At 37.3% G+C, this 16,215-nt stretch overlaps 1 pseudogene; it reads right to left on the bottom strand.

The window, feature by feature from the left end:
• Positions 1-9,334: 9,334 nt before the first annotated feature.
• LOC102860458 lies at positions 9,335-9,659 on the bottom strand (annotated as a pseudogene).
• Between the last annotated feature and the right edge of the window lie 6,556 nt (positions 9,660-16,215).

Below are 16,215 nucleotides of genomic sequence, written 5' to 3'. Positions count from 1 at the left end.
CACACACACACACACACACACACACACACACACATTCTTCTTAATGTTTCAGCCTTGTCCCAGTGAGACTGGCTAAGGATAAGGGAGGGTTCAGAGCTATTGCACATAGAGTTGTTGTGAATTGCAGGTGACTTGATGGCACACAACAACAACAACTAACCAGAAATTGTTAGAACCCTCCCAGTCAACCCTAGAAAGAATGACCTAGCAATCTGCCCCAACAACAATCAAAAACACAGTACAGTTGAGTTGATTCTGACTGACTCATGGTGACCACCTAAATGCTGAGACTATCTTTTGGCTGCAGAGAGCTAGTCAATGTAAATGGAAAGCCTTTTGATTAGTATCCTAATACATTACCATTAGAACACCAGGGCTCTTCTAACAAAGCTTACAGCCTAGAACACTTTATGTTTCATTTTATCCTATAGAGTTATCTAAACCAAGAAGCTGTTGTCTGAACAACAAGAACAAGAGCTAAGGAACAAACCATGAGAACAAACCTCACCATCTTTCCCTCTATGGACCACCCTGGTTGTTCTTCCTCCAAGATAGACTTGTTTGTTCTTTTGGGAAGTCCATAAGCTACCTTTATTTGCATGTCAAATCAATCATGCTACTCAATAATTTTCACATTCTGTTGGACCACCTTTCTTGGGAATGGGAACAAATAAGAATTTCTTCCAGTCAATTAGCCAGGTAACTGTCTTCCATATTTGTTGACTGAGACTAGTGAGCAGGTCAAGGACTGATCTCTTTCCTGAAACACCTCAACTAGTTTTCTATCACCTCCTGGACCATATTTTCTGCCAGTGCCTTCAGTACTGCTTTGACTTCTTCCTTCAGTATTCTTGGTTCTTGATCATGAAATCATTCCATGTAAATCAATTCTTTTTAGTACAGTGACTCTGTATTCCTTCCATCTTCTTTTGCTGCTTCTTGCATCATTCATAATTTTGCCTGTAGAAGATTTCAGTATGGCAACTTGAGCTTTGAATTTATTCTTCAGTTCTTTAAGCTTGAGAAATGCTTAGTGTGCTCGTCTCTTCTGATTTTCTAACTCCAGATCTTTACACATTTTATGATCATAATTTTTTGCTTTGTCTTCTGGAACGGCTCTTTGAAATCTATTCAGCTCTCTCACCTCAGCATTCTTTCTCCTTGTTTTATGTTTTTTTTTAATTCTAATAGAAGTTCCAGAGTCTCTTCTGACACCCATTTCCTCCCATCTTTGCTTTTTTTTTTTTTTTTTTTTGTATGCTATCCTTGTTGTTATCCCACAACTCTGGTCTTTGATTGCTAGTGTTCAATGTCTGAAACCTATTCTTGAGATGATTTTTAAGTTCAGGTGAGATATATAGTTTTTCATTGCCATAAAGTCAGAAACAACTTACAAATGAGCATCTAATGAGCTTTTAGTGGCTGTAAATCACATGGAAGGAGATTGGCCATCTTTCTCACCCGAAGTGCCTATTGGAATAGAACTCAAAGTGCCCACCTTTGGGTTAACAGTGCAGGTCTTTACCCACTAGGCCACCAGATAACACACACACACACACACACACACACACACACACAGTCTTACACTCACTCTGTTTCTCTGATAGAATCCTGGAAGATACGCCATCTGAATACAGCAGAATCTTGATTTTAAATTGGGTAGATTCTCTCAGTCAATTTTATATATATGTCTTTGTCTTATTATCTGAGCATCAATTATAAACTTCAAATTACAAGATTGTATAGACGAATAATATTGTACATGAAAATACTTGCAACTGGATTTTCCAAACTTTTAAAGTAGTATCCACTTCAACATCCATCCTTTTTGAATACTATTATGGGTGTTAGGTATTGTGGAGTCAGTTCCAACTCATAGTGACCCGTTGCAGGACAGAACTAAGCATTGCCTATCCTGCACCATCCTCATAATAATGCATACGTGTGAGCACATTATTCTATCCACTGTATCAAACCCCTGAAGATTTTTTTTTCACTGACTCTCCACTTTGCTAAGCATAATGTTCTCCTGGAGAATACCTAATAACTTATCTCCTTCTGATAACATATCTAAAAATATGTGAGATGAATTCTTGCCACTTCTAGTCACTATTTGTTTTCTTTTGTTGTCAGAATTGCATTTAGATTGTTTCCATTTTCTCTATCTTTTACTTAATGTGAAACTTTCAATTTTTATTAATAATTCGGTCTCATTTTTCCTTTTATTGCAACATTTGTTTTAAGGAGTATCTTCACCATATTTTTTCCCAAGCCAGATTTTTTTACTATTCTGATAGTCCATGGTAAATAATGTGCTTAGTATTCTTCATCAACATTTTAGTTCAGATGCATGAATTTCTTCAGTCTTCCTTAGTCACTTTTCAGCTTTCACAAGCATATAAGGAGATTGGGTAATTCACACTTTAGTCCACCAAGTGTCATCTTTGTTAACAAAGAGAACTAAATCTCTTGCAGCATATTTGACCAATACACTAAGTTATTTGATTTCTTCAGCTATTTCAATGAGTGTTAGTTGGGGATCCAAATAATATTAATTTCTTTACAACATCAGAATTTCTACATTTATCATAAAGCTGCTTTTTGAACCAGTTGTGAATATTTTTGTTTTCTTTTGTGTGTGTGTTTGTAGACATTAGCATTTATTTCATCAAGTTGTACTTAAGACTTTTGAAGTTTTGTTTAGCAATGGAAAAATAAAAGAAATAAAAACCTTTTCCAATTGTCTGTACAACAGCAACAACTCTGATGATTGAAGCTAGGAAGACTGGGTTTTGACAGAATTTCAAAAGGAATTTTTAAAAATATATTTACTATGTATGCGTAAATAAAGTAATCCTCTCACCACTCTGGGGCACTCAAAGTAAAATAAAACAACATATGATCTCAATTTTTTTAAACTTTTTAAAATGTACTTTAATAGCAAATGAACGTTGCTCACTGCAAACAAAATACAGAAAGTACGAAAGCAATCAAAGTAAGACAATAAATCCTTCCTTCTCCTTGGATGGGAACAGGCATATTCTCTCTGACCTTAGAGAAGTACACGTTAGAGCATAAGCTCTTTCTTAGGCAGTGTGCTATAGACTTGACCCTGTGACCACCCGTACAGATTGCACTGGCGCTTATATTTATCACTTCCCTGTGTTCCACAGACATCTTTCCGTGTTTTAAACAACATTTGGCATTCTCGGTCAGTTACCATGATTTGTTTTTTAAAATTTTATTTTATTAATTTTAATGAACATTTACAGAGATTTTGGCTTTCCGTTCATTCATTGTTGCATTTTTCTCCCTGCCCAGCCCTCCCCCCACACCCAATTCACTCCTCTCTGAAAAGTAAAAGGAAAATTCTTTCATTGGTATACAATCCTGCCGTATTTTTGTTTTCTTAATCCTGAAGTACAATTCATATATTCATGGAAGGCTCCAATCTTTAATCTTCATCAGTGTTTAAAGTCTTTTTCTCTTTCAGAAAACCAAGTTGTGTGATCTGCATGTCAAAAGTTGTTCATAAATCTCCATCCAATGTTGGCTTTGTATTCTAAATAGTCCATTTTCTCTATTTGTTCAGCACACAAGTTGAATAAAGATGAAGCCTTGATATATACATTTCCTGGTTTTAAACTACAATAAATTTCCTTGTTGTGTTTGAATGACTGCCTCTTGGTCTAAGTATTGGTTCTGCATGTGCACAATTAATTGTTCTTGAATTCTTGTTCTTAAAATGTTAACTTTGTGTTATGATCCACATAGTCAAATGCCTCTACATAGTCAATAAAACATAGGTGAACATCTCATGGATAGTCACTGCTTTTAGGCAAGATCCATCTGATATCACCAGAGATATCTGTCATTTTAAGTTCTCTTTTGAATCTACCTGAAGTTTCTGGCAGTTCTCTGTCAATGTGCTACTCTAGCTATTTTTAAATCAGCAAAATTTTACTTCATATGACATTCATCATTATTGTTTGATTTTCTACATTTTGTTGAGTCATCATTTTTTTAAGATGGACATAAATATAAATTTATTCTAGCTGCTTGGCCAGGTAGCTGATATCCTCCAAATTTCTTGGCATAGATGACTAAGGTTTATATACTTTTCCCCTTGTCCTTAAAGTGGGTTTCTTTTAAAAATTGATTTCCATTTGTTGAAACACCTAAACTTGAATTTCTTAAATTATTGAAGCTTGGGGTTTTGCCCATGCCTTTAGCACAGTTTGAATTCTTTTCTTTTGTACTAACATTATCGATTGCTTGGTAACTCCTGAAATGAATGAACATTGCCCAGGTAGTTTCTCTATAGTAAGTATGTATTCAGTCTTTCTTCCTTTGATGTTGCCTTTCTCATGCAATATTTGCCAACAGAGTCCTTCCAGACTGTAACTAGAGGTCTGATTTTTTTTCCCCTTTAGTCTTTTAAACTTGCAAAATGCTGAGTATGTTCTTCTTCCCTTTGATTTTCTACCTCCAGGTTTATTTCTTGTTTGTTTGTTTTTTTAGTCTTGAAAGAAAGTAAGTCCAGGTTTTTGCACATTTAATTACAATATTTTGTCTTCTACAGTCATCTTTTCATATAATCTTTTCTGTCATCATTTTTTCCCATTGACTTTAGCTACTGTGTGTTCTTGAACACATTTCTGAATATCTTCTGAAATGTATCTTGGCATTTTCTTTATTTCTTATCTTTTTAATGAACTTTTAGTGTTTGATTTTGGGTTTTCTGTTGTTGTTGGTTTTTTCTCCCTATGTATGAGGCTCTCAATGCCATCCCACAACTTTTCTGGTCTTGAGTCACTGATGTTCAATATTTAATATTGTTCAGGTGATCTCTAAATTCATGTGGAATGTATTCAAGGCTGTATTTTGTCTTTCATGGACTTGTTTTAATTGTCTTCAACTTCAACTTGACAATCTGTTCCATAATTGGCCCATGACCTTGTTCTAATAGATTACATTAAGTATATCCACCTTCTCTTTCCACAGATTTGGTAATTATGCATGCCATCTGGTGTGATCCACCAGTATAGTTGCACGTAGGTGGTTTCAAAATGTATTTACAATTAATTAGGTGTTTGTCCTGAAAAATTCTACCTATCATACAATCTCATAAATAATTTTTATCCCCAAGTCTATTTTCCTAGCTGTTCGTACCAAGAGTGTTGATTGTGGAGCCAAGCAAACTGAAGCTGTTAACAATCTCAATCTCTGCACTGCCTATCATGATCCTGCCAATCAGACCAGTGGTAAGAATCTTTGTTTTCTTGAGGGTAAACGTCAATCTATATTTTAGGCCTGCAGTCCTTGACCTCCTGCAGCACACTCTTCAAGTCCTCCTCAGTCTCAGGTTGTTGGCTGTCAGGATCTCTCCAGAGTATTGAAGAACAATGACATCAGACTGGAGGCTAAGTGTGCCTGATCCAGCTCATGGTCTTCACAATTGCTTGTTATGCATTAGAAAGTTGGACAATGACTAGGGATGACAGAAAGAGAATTGATGACTTTGAGCTGTGGTGCTGGAGAAGAGTATTGAATAAACTGAGGACTGCTAAGGGAACAAACAGGTTTTCCTGAAGAAGGTGAAACCAGGCTGCTCCTTGGAGGCAAGCATTCTGAAACTTTGCCTGACATACTATGGGCATGTTGCAAGGAGGAATCAGTCCTTGGAGTGGGAAATCCTACTTGGGAGGGTGAAGGGACAGTCATGAGAGGAAAGACCCTTGATGAGAAGGATTAACTCAGTGACTGAGTTGATAGGGGAAGGTGTGTCAGAGATGATAAGTTTGGCTCAGGATAGAGCAGGATTAAGAGCTGTTGTACATAGGGTCACTATGAGTCACAACTGACTTGAAAGTACAGAACAATAACAACAGTTTATATTTTTAACTACTGATTCTTCTTTGTTTTTAATCTTCAAACTATTAACCAGTACTTATAAATGCATCTTGAGGGCATATTTGATAATTTTATTGCAGAGGTTGGCAAAACTCTTTAGTTTTTTCCATTTGGGCATTGATTGTTAATCTGTAAATTTGAATAATAAAACAAACTAACCTTTCTAGTAAATATTGATTATTCTGTCACTGACAGCACTGAACTTCAGGAAAAATTTATTTTGATGATGATACAACATTCCTGTTTAATGTGTCATTCCCAGCATAGTGTACTATAGGACTGTCCAATGGGAAATGGTCAATGCCTGTCTACTTCAGCTCATTGATAGTAGGATACCTAACTTCAAGCATTTTATTTTAAAAAAAGCAACTTCCAAATTCTTACACGTTGTACTTTTCCACATTCTGATTATAAATGAGTGTTTAGAACTGGTCCTTCTCATTTTGAGTTGTGTCAAATAAGCAAATATAGATTCTGAAAACTTTCCTCGATCTGTATCATTGACTTCATTTTTAGGAGGTAGCTATTCCTCAGTCTTATTGAATAACTTCCAAACTTAATCACTTATCTTCTATAGCTACATCATACAATCGTCTGCTATTATTCATGACATTTTTGTTGGTCAATTCTCTTTGGGTTTGGATTTGCTTACTTGTTTTTTTAGAAATAAGTTATTCAGAGTTTTATCCTTTCTCCATACCTATTAAGTCTATATGCTGAGCAAATTATTCAAGACTCTGGACTCTGTAAAGAAGAATGTGACAAAATCTTCAACAAATGGTGTTCACAAAGCTGGACTGTTACCTGCAGAGAGCTGAGACAGGATCCACATCTCACACCATATACAAAAATCAACTCAAGGTGGATCAGAGACCTGAGAGTAAAGCCCCAACCTGTAAAGTTCATCAGAGACAAACTGGGATCAACCTTAGACAGCCTAGTCTGTGGTATAAAGAGACTGCCAAATACAGTTAGAAATGCTCAATCTAGAGAGGATAAAATTGATGAATGAGATCGTCTAAAAATTAAATCCCTGTGTGCATCAAAAACTTTTTTCAACAGAGTGAAAAAAAAATCTACTGATTGGGGAAAAAAATACATTTGGCAATACCTTTTCAGACAAGGGTCTCATATCCAAGATTTACAGAATCCTACAGAGCCTCCACAAGAAAGAGACTGATAACACAATTACAAAATAAGCAAAAGACGTGGGAAGACTTTTCACAGAGGAAGATATTCAGATGGTGAACAGACACATGAAGAAATGCTCAAAATCATGGGCAATAAGAGAGATGCAAATCAAACCACAGTGTGATATCATCTCACTTTAGTAGTAGTGACAAAGTTTAACAGTACAGCAAGTAATAAATGTCAGAGGGATAGTGGCTGGTGAGATAGGAACTCTTTTTTTTTCAGATAAGAACTCTTCTACTTTGTTGGTGGCATTGTAAAATGGTATAACCACTCTAGAAGGCAGTTTGGCACTTCCTCAAAGAGCTGAGCATAGAAATTCTATATGACTCCACTATTTCACTGCTTAGCATATAGCCCAAGAAAATGAGAACTGAGGCACAAATGGTGACTTGTACACCAATGTTCATAGCAGCATTATTCACCATTGCAAGAACATGGAAACAGCAAAGATGTCCAACTACAATCAAATAGATTGAGAAATTATGGTACATTCACCTGATGGAATACTCCAAAGCATGCAGGAGAAATGATTTTGTAAATCACTATCTAACTTTGGAGGTACTGGAGCATTATGCTAAGTGAACTCAGTCCCATAAGGACAAATACAGTATAAGACCATTATTGTAGAACATGTATGAGGATCCAAGGGGAGAAGAGTAGGAGCAAAGGGGTGAGGATGGGTAGGGGAGGATGGTTAGTCATAGGGTTACACAATTTGATGGATAGAGGGAGAGGTGGGTAAAGGAAATGGAGAAGATCCTCTCGGGGTGGGGGGGAATATACAAACTTTCTAAGTAAACCAGTATAAAACAAAACTTTTACTTTAAATTAAAAAAAAATAAAACATATATATGGGGGGAGAAGAATGTGGCATCAGGATCAGAGGAAGAATCATCAATAATCTACTTTATGCTGATGATACAACCTTGCTTGCTAAAAGTGAGGAGGACTTAAAGTGCTTGCTGCAAAAGATTGAACAATACAGTCCTCAATATGGGTTGCATCTCAGTGTCAAGAAAACAAAAATTATCACCACTGGAGAGATAGGCAACATCATGCTTGATGGAGAAAATATTAAAACTGTCAACAACTTCATCTTACTTGGATTCACAATCAACGTCCTTAGTACTAACAGTTTGGGGATCAAGAAATGCATTGCATTGGAAAAGTCTGCAGTCAGGGATTTCTCCAAATTATTGAAGAAAAAATTATGTAAATTCGAGGACTAAAACATACTTGATTTAGGCAGTCCTCTTTCAAGCACTTGCTATGTATCTAAGAGCTGGACAGTGAATAAGGATAATAGAAGAATTGATGGCCTTTGAACTGTGGTATTGGAGAATATCCATTACTGAATATCCCATGGGTTGCCAAAAAGAACCAACAGATGTATCTTGAAGAAAGTGCAGCCAGAAAGCGTGCTCCTTACAGGCAAAGATGGTAAAACTTTATCTTACATACTTTGGAATGCTGCTAGAAAAAGGGAATGCACTGGAGAGGGACATGATGCTTGGGAAGGTGAAGGAATGGCAAAAGAACAGAAGATCCTCAGATCTATTGACTGCAGCAATGAATCAGATATTGTGAGGATAACGCAGGATAAGGCAGGGTTCAGATCTGTTTTCCTAGGGATACTATGAATCATACTCATGAGGACAACATCTAACAACAAAGTCTATCTTAGTCTTGAAGTTCCACTGAAACTTGTCCATAACACGTGACCATGATGATATGTGTACTATTAGTGGTAAATTATTGCACTGACCATTAGTTTATATATATATATATATTTTTTTTTTTACAGGATAAAATTACTTTTTTATTTTCATTTCCTCAGAACTACCTCAGACCAAGTCCTGCTGATAATAAGAATTCTTGGTTTTCTTTATCATAGTCCTTGATTTACCTTTGGAGTCAGGTCAGGATATGCTGAAGTGGTCCATCACGTGAATAGGAATGGGGGGGAAAGGCGGGGATGACTCCAGCCCCATACAGTGCACTCCTACGAGTTTCCCAAATCCCTTCTGGGTGAAGTAGGTTTTTTTCTTACAATCTTGCTTTCACCAAAGCATGCCAAGGCTTGAAGCTTAGCTGTTCAACCAGCTCTTTTAGGGAATGTTGCAAAGGATCTTTTCCCTTTTTTCAATAAAAGCTACAGACCCTAAGTTTTCCCTAAGGGAGTAATAAAAAACTTGAGAAAGGACAGAAATCAAAACACTTAAAAGTCTCATAGAAAGGCACTGGGGTTGGCTCGAGGATCCTTCTGATTTCAAAATCTCATTGCTAACCAAATAAATACCAAGGATCTCTGTAAAGCTGAAGAAGAGTCCTACACCCCCCAGGATCTTTAGGGCTTCATCTGAGTGGTTAAGAAACTTTTCTCCACACAGCTGGCATGTGGGGGTTCAGTTCTTACAGGGTGCATGACATGAAGCATAATCTTGATACTGGTGTGTGAGGTTGAACAAGCCACAACAATCAAGACTTCTTTCCAGTTCATCCCGGGTTGTGTTGCTCATGACCCACCAAGAAGCATTGATGAGATCTGTCATGTAGACTACGTTGAGGGCTCACAGCACATTCTTGGAGCAGGCAAAGCCTCCACAAACCATCTTCCCAGCTCTGGAGACTGAAGTAGTCCCAGGAACTAGGGGGAAGGTGTTCCGAACCGTGTTCTAGGACCCCCGATTACCTTCTATCTCTTTAAATTTAATCCAGCCAAACTCCTAGTTTATAGTTTTTATAATCAATTTTATTATATATATTTTTAGGTAGATATCCTGAAAACACAAAATAAATTGGTGAGAAAAAATTTTAAAACTTTATTTTTTTTTTAAGTCAATGAAGTATTAGTCACAAAACCAGTGACCACTTGATGAACCAGGGAAGTGGGGGCCCAGTAAACAACTAACAATGAAAAAAAAAACCCCAAAACAAACCAACACCGATGTGTACATTGACACAAGGTATAGTAAAGGACAATGATTTGAACTTAGGACTAAGAAAGACAAGCCATTTGGAAAATCCTTCAATGCTTTTGAAAAAAGTAATTCAACAACATTCCTTTGGACCAAGAAGTAAAGATAATATGAAGATAATAGTCTATGATTTGATAGAAAATTGTACATTGTGTCTGATAGACAATTTATTAGAGAAGACTATGCACAAAAAAGTATATGTATGAATGAATATTTGATCTAAGAATGAATCCATAATTGCTGTTGTAAAAGAATTTTCGAAAAGTGTATGATAAAATAAAACTCTTCCCATGTGATTTATAGCTACTGAAAACCCTCTGGAGAATTAGCAATGAGTTGGCTCCAACTTGATGACAATGAGTTAATTATAAATATATAATAAACTTTTTTCAGAAAATTAATTTTCCTTTCATGAAGCTGAAATCTTAAGACTTTTTTACTGTTTACTATGATGCCTTTCAGCTTTTTGTCACATAATGAAAGACACTAGGAGCAATATATTGAATGACCCAAAAAGCATCAAAAGAAGATGGAGGGAATACACAGAATCAATTTGCCAAAAAAAAATTTGATTAACACTGAAAATTTTCAGGAAATGCCATATGAGCCGGAGCAAATTGTTATGAAGGAGAAAGTGGAAGCTACATTGAAGGCACTGGCAAAAAATAAGGTCCCAGGAATTCATGGGATACCAATTGACTTATTTCAATTAACAAATGCAGTCTTGGATGTGCTCACCAATCTACACCAAGAAATTTGGAAGACAGCTGCCTGGCCAACAGATTGGAAGAGATTCATATTTGTTTCTATTCCCAAGAGAGGTGATCCACCAGAATTTAAAAATTATTGAGCCATCATCATTAACGTCACATGCAAACAAAATACTCCTGAAGATCTTGCTAAAACACTACATAAATACAGAACTACTAGAAGTTCAAGTAGGATTTAGAAGAGGCCATTGTACCAGGGTTATCTTTGTTGATGTCAGATGGATCCTGACTGAAAGTGAAGACTACAAGAAGAAGGTCTGTTTGTGCTTTATTGACTTTGCAAAGACATTTTTTGACTGTGTGGATCATAACAAGTGGTGGTTGACACTGAGAAACATGGGAATCCAGGAGCACTTAATTATGCTCATATGAAACCTTTAGCTAGACCAGGAGGCTGTTGTGTGAACAGAGCAGGGGAACACTGCATGGTTTATCTATTCAATTTGTATACTGAGCAAATTATTTGAGAAGCTGAACTCTTTGAAGAGGAATGTGGCATCAGGATCAGAGAGAGACTCATCAATAACTTGTGTTATACAGATGACACTTGCTTGCTGAAAGTAAGGACATGAAGCACTTGTTGCAGAAGATTAAGGAATGCAGCCTTCATTATGGATTGCATCTCAATGTCAAGAAAACAAAGATTCTTACCACTGCACCGATAGGCAACATCATGATGGATGGAGAAAAGATTGAAGCCATCAATAGCTTCATCTCACTTGTATCAATTAATACCCTCGGTACCAGCAGTCAAGAAATAATTAGACATATTGCATTGGGAAAGTCTCAGTTAGGGACCCCTCCAAATTATGGAGGATTGATGATGTCATTTTGAGGACTACCATGCATCTGATTCAGGCCATGATTTTTCCAGTCACTTGCTATGCATCTGAGAGCTGGACAATGAATAAGGACTGATGCCTTTGAACTGTGGTGTTGGAGAAGAGCACTGGATGTCCTATGTCTGTTATTTTGAACTAGATACATAGGGATTTCATTTGTTTTCATCAAAATAACATGAGTTACCAACAAAAATGGTACTCATCACTTTTCAAACAGAATAATGTATTAAATTAATATAAGCACAGGTAAAATTTCTTTTCACCAACAAGAGTAACTATTTTGAAGTCATATAAAAATATTCATTTTTGTGTGACACACCAAGCATTGCAAGGCAGATCCAAATGTGCAAAGTCAAAACAGATATGATTTGAAGGCATTCTTTAAGAAAACACAAAGTTTGAAGATCAAGTTAGGTATATGAATGACATTATGTAGAGTGGATAAAAGGAAGGAATCACAATTAATGACCAATTATAAAATACTGAGAGATGCATTACCAAAAATATAAATAAAAGCCTTAAACCTGTTGTTGATTAATTTTCAACCCTGTAAGACATAGTAGACTCAATAAACCCCCCTAGACCTTTTGATGAGTCAATTCATGTCAACTTTGTAGGACAGAGCAGAGTTTCCAACTCTCAATCTTTACAGGAGGTAGACGCGTTTTTCTCTAATGGAGCACCTGGCACTAATGATTTTGAACTGCCAACTGTTTAGTTAGTATCCAAGGACTTACCCATTGCATCAACTTTCCATGCTAAATACCTTGACCGATTGTTGTTAGGTGTCATGGAGTTTACTATGACTCATAGCGATGCTATGAACAACAGATCTGAAACTATGTCAGCATCATGATCTCTGATATACTCAAATCTATTGTTACAATCGTATGTCAACTCATCTTATTGAAGGTCTTCCCTGCATGTGCATGTGCGCATGCACACAGTTAACTGCCTGACATTTCCATATAATACCTTTTCTCTTCATTTTTCTAAATAAATTATCTTTGATCTCTTATTCACATTACAACTGTATAACATTTTCTCCAGGAAGGATAAACATATAATAAAATATTTTCAGGTAGATCAAAGTTTGTTTTTAACTATTAATAATTTAGGAGGCATTCTTTCAACCACATTTTAATGTTTTCATATAAACTTCTAAATGTTAGAAAATTTGGGGAGAACTTCTATTAAGTGTTTGGTTACTCCTAATTTTCTTGTACTGTGAGACCCTCAACAAGATAAATTAACACAGCAACTGTAACAATGGGCTCAAGTATTTTGAAGATGAGGAGAAAGGCACAAGATAGGGCAAGCTTCAGATCCATTGTTTATGGGTCATTATGAGTCACAGTTGACTGGACAGCACATGACAATGACAGCAATCTGAAGAATTGTAAATATCCTTTGAATGTGTGACACCAGTTGATGAGTTGATTCCCTGGTGTATTATCAATGTCCTTTACGCAAAACTAATTGTAGCCCTCATAAAAATATTTCAGTAATTCAAATGTTGGGTCATTATATAAGTCAGCCTTTTAAGACTCTTTTTTAAAAGCTGCTAGTGGCTACTCCACTACCACCTATCATAAACAGGCAATGAAGTGGATGGGAGGATGCAGTGAGCAGGGACACAGTCTTAACTGATGGTGGTTAAATACCTCTGCAAGTTATACAAATACATGTGACCACTGAAAACATTGCTCAGGTCCTTCCCAGAACCCTGGATGAGGATGTATACATGAGCACTTAAGCTTCATTAACTTTGTGACAAATCTTCCTCTGAGCTTTAGTGCTGAGAATAGCATTGCTGCCTAACATTGCTCAGTGCTTTCTTCAGTCTCGGACTTCTCCCTGAGCCAGACTGGCTGCCTTTTGTTTACTCCACAAACCCTCCTTCAGTTTGGATCCTGTGTTTGATTCGCACACACATTTTCCTACAATGCTATCAAAGATGGCATGTTGTTGTTGTTATGTGCCATCAAGTCACTTGCGACTCATAGCAACCCTATGTACAACAGCCCTAAACTCTGCTCTGTCCTGTGCCAATCTCACTGTCTCTGACACTCCCATCCCGATTATCCCAGTCACTGAATCAATCCACCTCATAGATGGCCTTCCCCTCCTGCGCTGTCCCTCCACCCTCCCAAGCATGATGTCTTTCTCCAAGGATTGGTCTCTCCTCATAACATGTCCAAAGTATGTTAGACGGAGCCTCAGAATCCTTGCCTCCAAGGATCCACTCAGTTTAACCCTGTCCAGGATGAATCTGGTTGTTTAGAAAAGGGGTGATTTCGCTGTTCTGTGAGTATAGAAAAAACCTGCGGACAAAGAAGGAGCAAGGTAAGGAAAACAGGTTGCATGGTAAAATTTGATGGATCCTGATATTGTGCTTCTTTTTTTTTTAAATTCAGAAAAAAATGTTCTTTTTATTGAATGGGAGGTGGGGTGGGAAATCCACACCTTCATTTCTACCTAATGGCCATAGAGGAGCAACTGCATCTTTGCACAGCAGAAGGAAAGCTTATCTGCAAAGGTGCTCTGTTTCTGCTCAGGTTTTTACCTGGGCTGTGGAGGCTGCTGTCTTGAGGAGGCGGGACTCTTTCCACAGGCACCAGGCCACAATTCCAGCAATCTCCATGGCTTTCTCAAGATATCTGCTCTGAAGAAACGTCTTGACTGTAAATTTCCTTCAAGTCAGTGGACATCAGCTAAAGGAAAAGGCTCCCCATTGCTCTTTAACAGGCAGAACAGATTATAGACCATCAAATAAGTACAAAATAAGTACAAATTCACAAAGCCTCATAAAGATTCTCACCACTGGGCCAATTGGCAGCATCATGATGGATAGTGAAGAGATTGAAATTTAGTTTGGTCGACTCCACAATCAACACTCTTGGTACCAGCAGCCAGGAAATCAAGAGATGAATTGCATTGGGAAATTCAGTTGGCAAGGACCTCTCCAGAGTACTGAATAGCAATGACGTTAGGCTGGAGATTAAAGTGTTCCTGGTCCAAGCCATAGTCTTCACAATTGTGTGCTATGCGTCAGAGAGCTGGACAGTGACTAGGGATGATAGAAAGAGAATTGATGCCTTTGAGCTGAAGTGCTGGAGAAGAGTGTTGAATATACCAGGGACTGCTAGGAGAACAAACAGCTTTGTCCTGGAAGTGTGAAACCAGGCTGCTCCTTGAAGGCAAGGATTCTGAAACTTCGTCTGACATACTTTGGGCATGTTGCAAGGAGGGGCCAGTCCTTGGAGAGGGACATGTTTGGGAGAGTGGAGGGATGGCGCAAGCAAGGAAGACCCTCAATGAGATGGATTGATTCAGTGACTGGAGTAATGGGAGCAGGTGTGTCAGAGACAGTGAGGTTGGCACAGGAAAGAGCAGGGTTTAGGGATGTCGTACGTAGGGTCACTATGAGTGAGCGACTTGACAGCACATAACAACAACTAATAACTCACAATCAGAGAGCATGGCCAATGTCTAAGCAAAGCTCATCAAATATATGTTCTTTATTGAGGTCAACGTCTATAAAGCTATAGAACTATTTTACCTATTCCATACAAGTCTATATGGGAGGAGCTGGGTAAAATCAATAGTAAAGAAAAGAAGCACAATTCTGGCCCAGATTCTTTCACATGACTGAAGTGTGCAATTATAAATAGAATACATTAGACTTAATTTAAGCATAGTTTTAATTTTCATTAGGGCACAAAGTCTTCTCTTTTTTCTCAAAATTATGCTAAGTTGTGGGCCAGCTATCTTCATTCCATGTTGAATTGCCCCAGTAGTTTTCCTCACATCTGGGACTAAAACTCTCTGAAGCTTGGCTGAAACTGGTTTTTAAAATCTGCAAGATGTTTTAGTGGAATCAAAAACACTAAGCCACCGGAGCTCTCTGGAATAGAGGCAGTTCGTGACAATTGGGAATTCCACCCTATAGAAAATAGGGGATGGGGCCTCATAGGCCAAGGATCTAAAATGATAGGATCATTGACCTTAAATGATTTACCATGCCTGGCAATTCTTTAGCCAAGCAAGCTTGGGAAACCATGAAAGCAGACAAGGTGAAAGAATGAAAACCTTCTTCTGATTTTCCTGCTGATTTTCAGTGTGGTTTCAATCAAAGCACAGGTGCAACTCAGAGAATGACAGCTCATCGGCCCCTATGCCTCTGAATAATGAGATTATACCTCATGACAGTGGTGAATTTGACTTTGACATTATGGAATATGAAATAACCACCACCATAACAGGAATAGTTAAAAGGGGAGAAAAAAAGAAGAAAGAGATGCACAAAGTAATGGTCATTTATATTAATTTCACCATGGAAATGGAGGCTTAGAATAAGAAAAATAGTATTGTAAATTATAATTCTAAACATAAGACAATGATTAATATTGCAGTTATTGGGGAAGAGGACATGCAAAAAATATCTTGAAAATTTCAGGAAACTATTTTCCTTGTATAAAGCGTATTCTTATAATATTACTGCATTTCAAAAAAAAT

Source organism: Elephantulus edwardii, unplaced genomic scaffold (assembly GCF_000299155.1).
Source record: "Elephantulus edwardii isolate Elephantulus edwardi_28Jun2011 unplaced genomic scaffold, EleEdw1.0 scaffold00030, whole genome shotgun sequence".
In the NCBI taxonomy this organism is placed as follows: Eukaryota; Metazoa; Chordata; class Mammalia; order Macroscelidea; family Macroscelididae; genus Elephantulus; species Elephantulus edwardii.
This window is presented reverse-complemented; position numbering and strand designations above follow the sequence as displayed.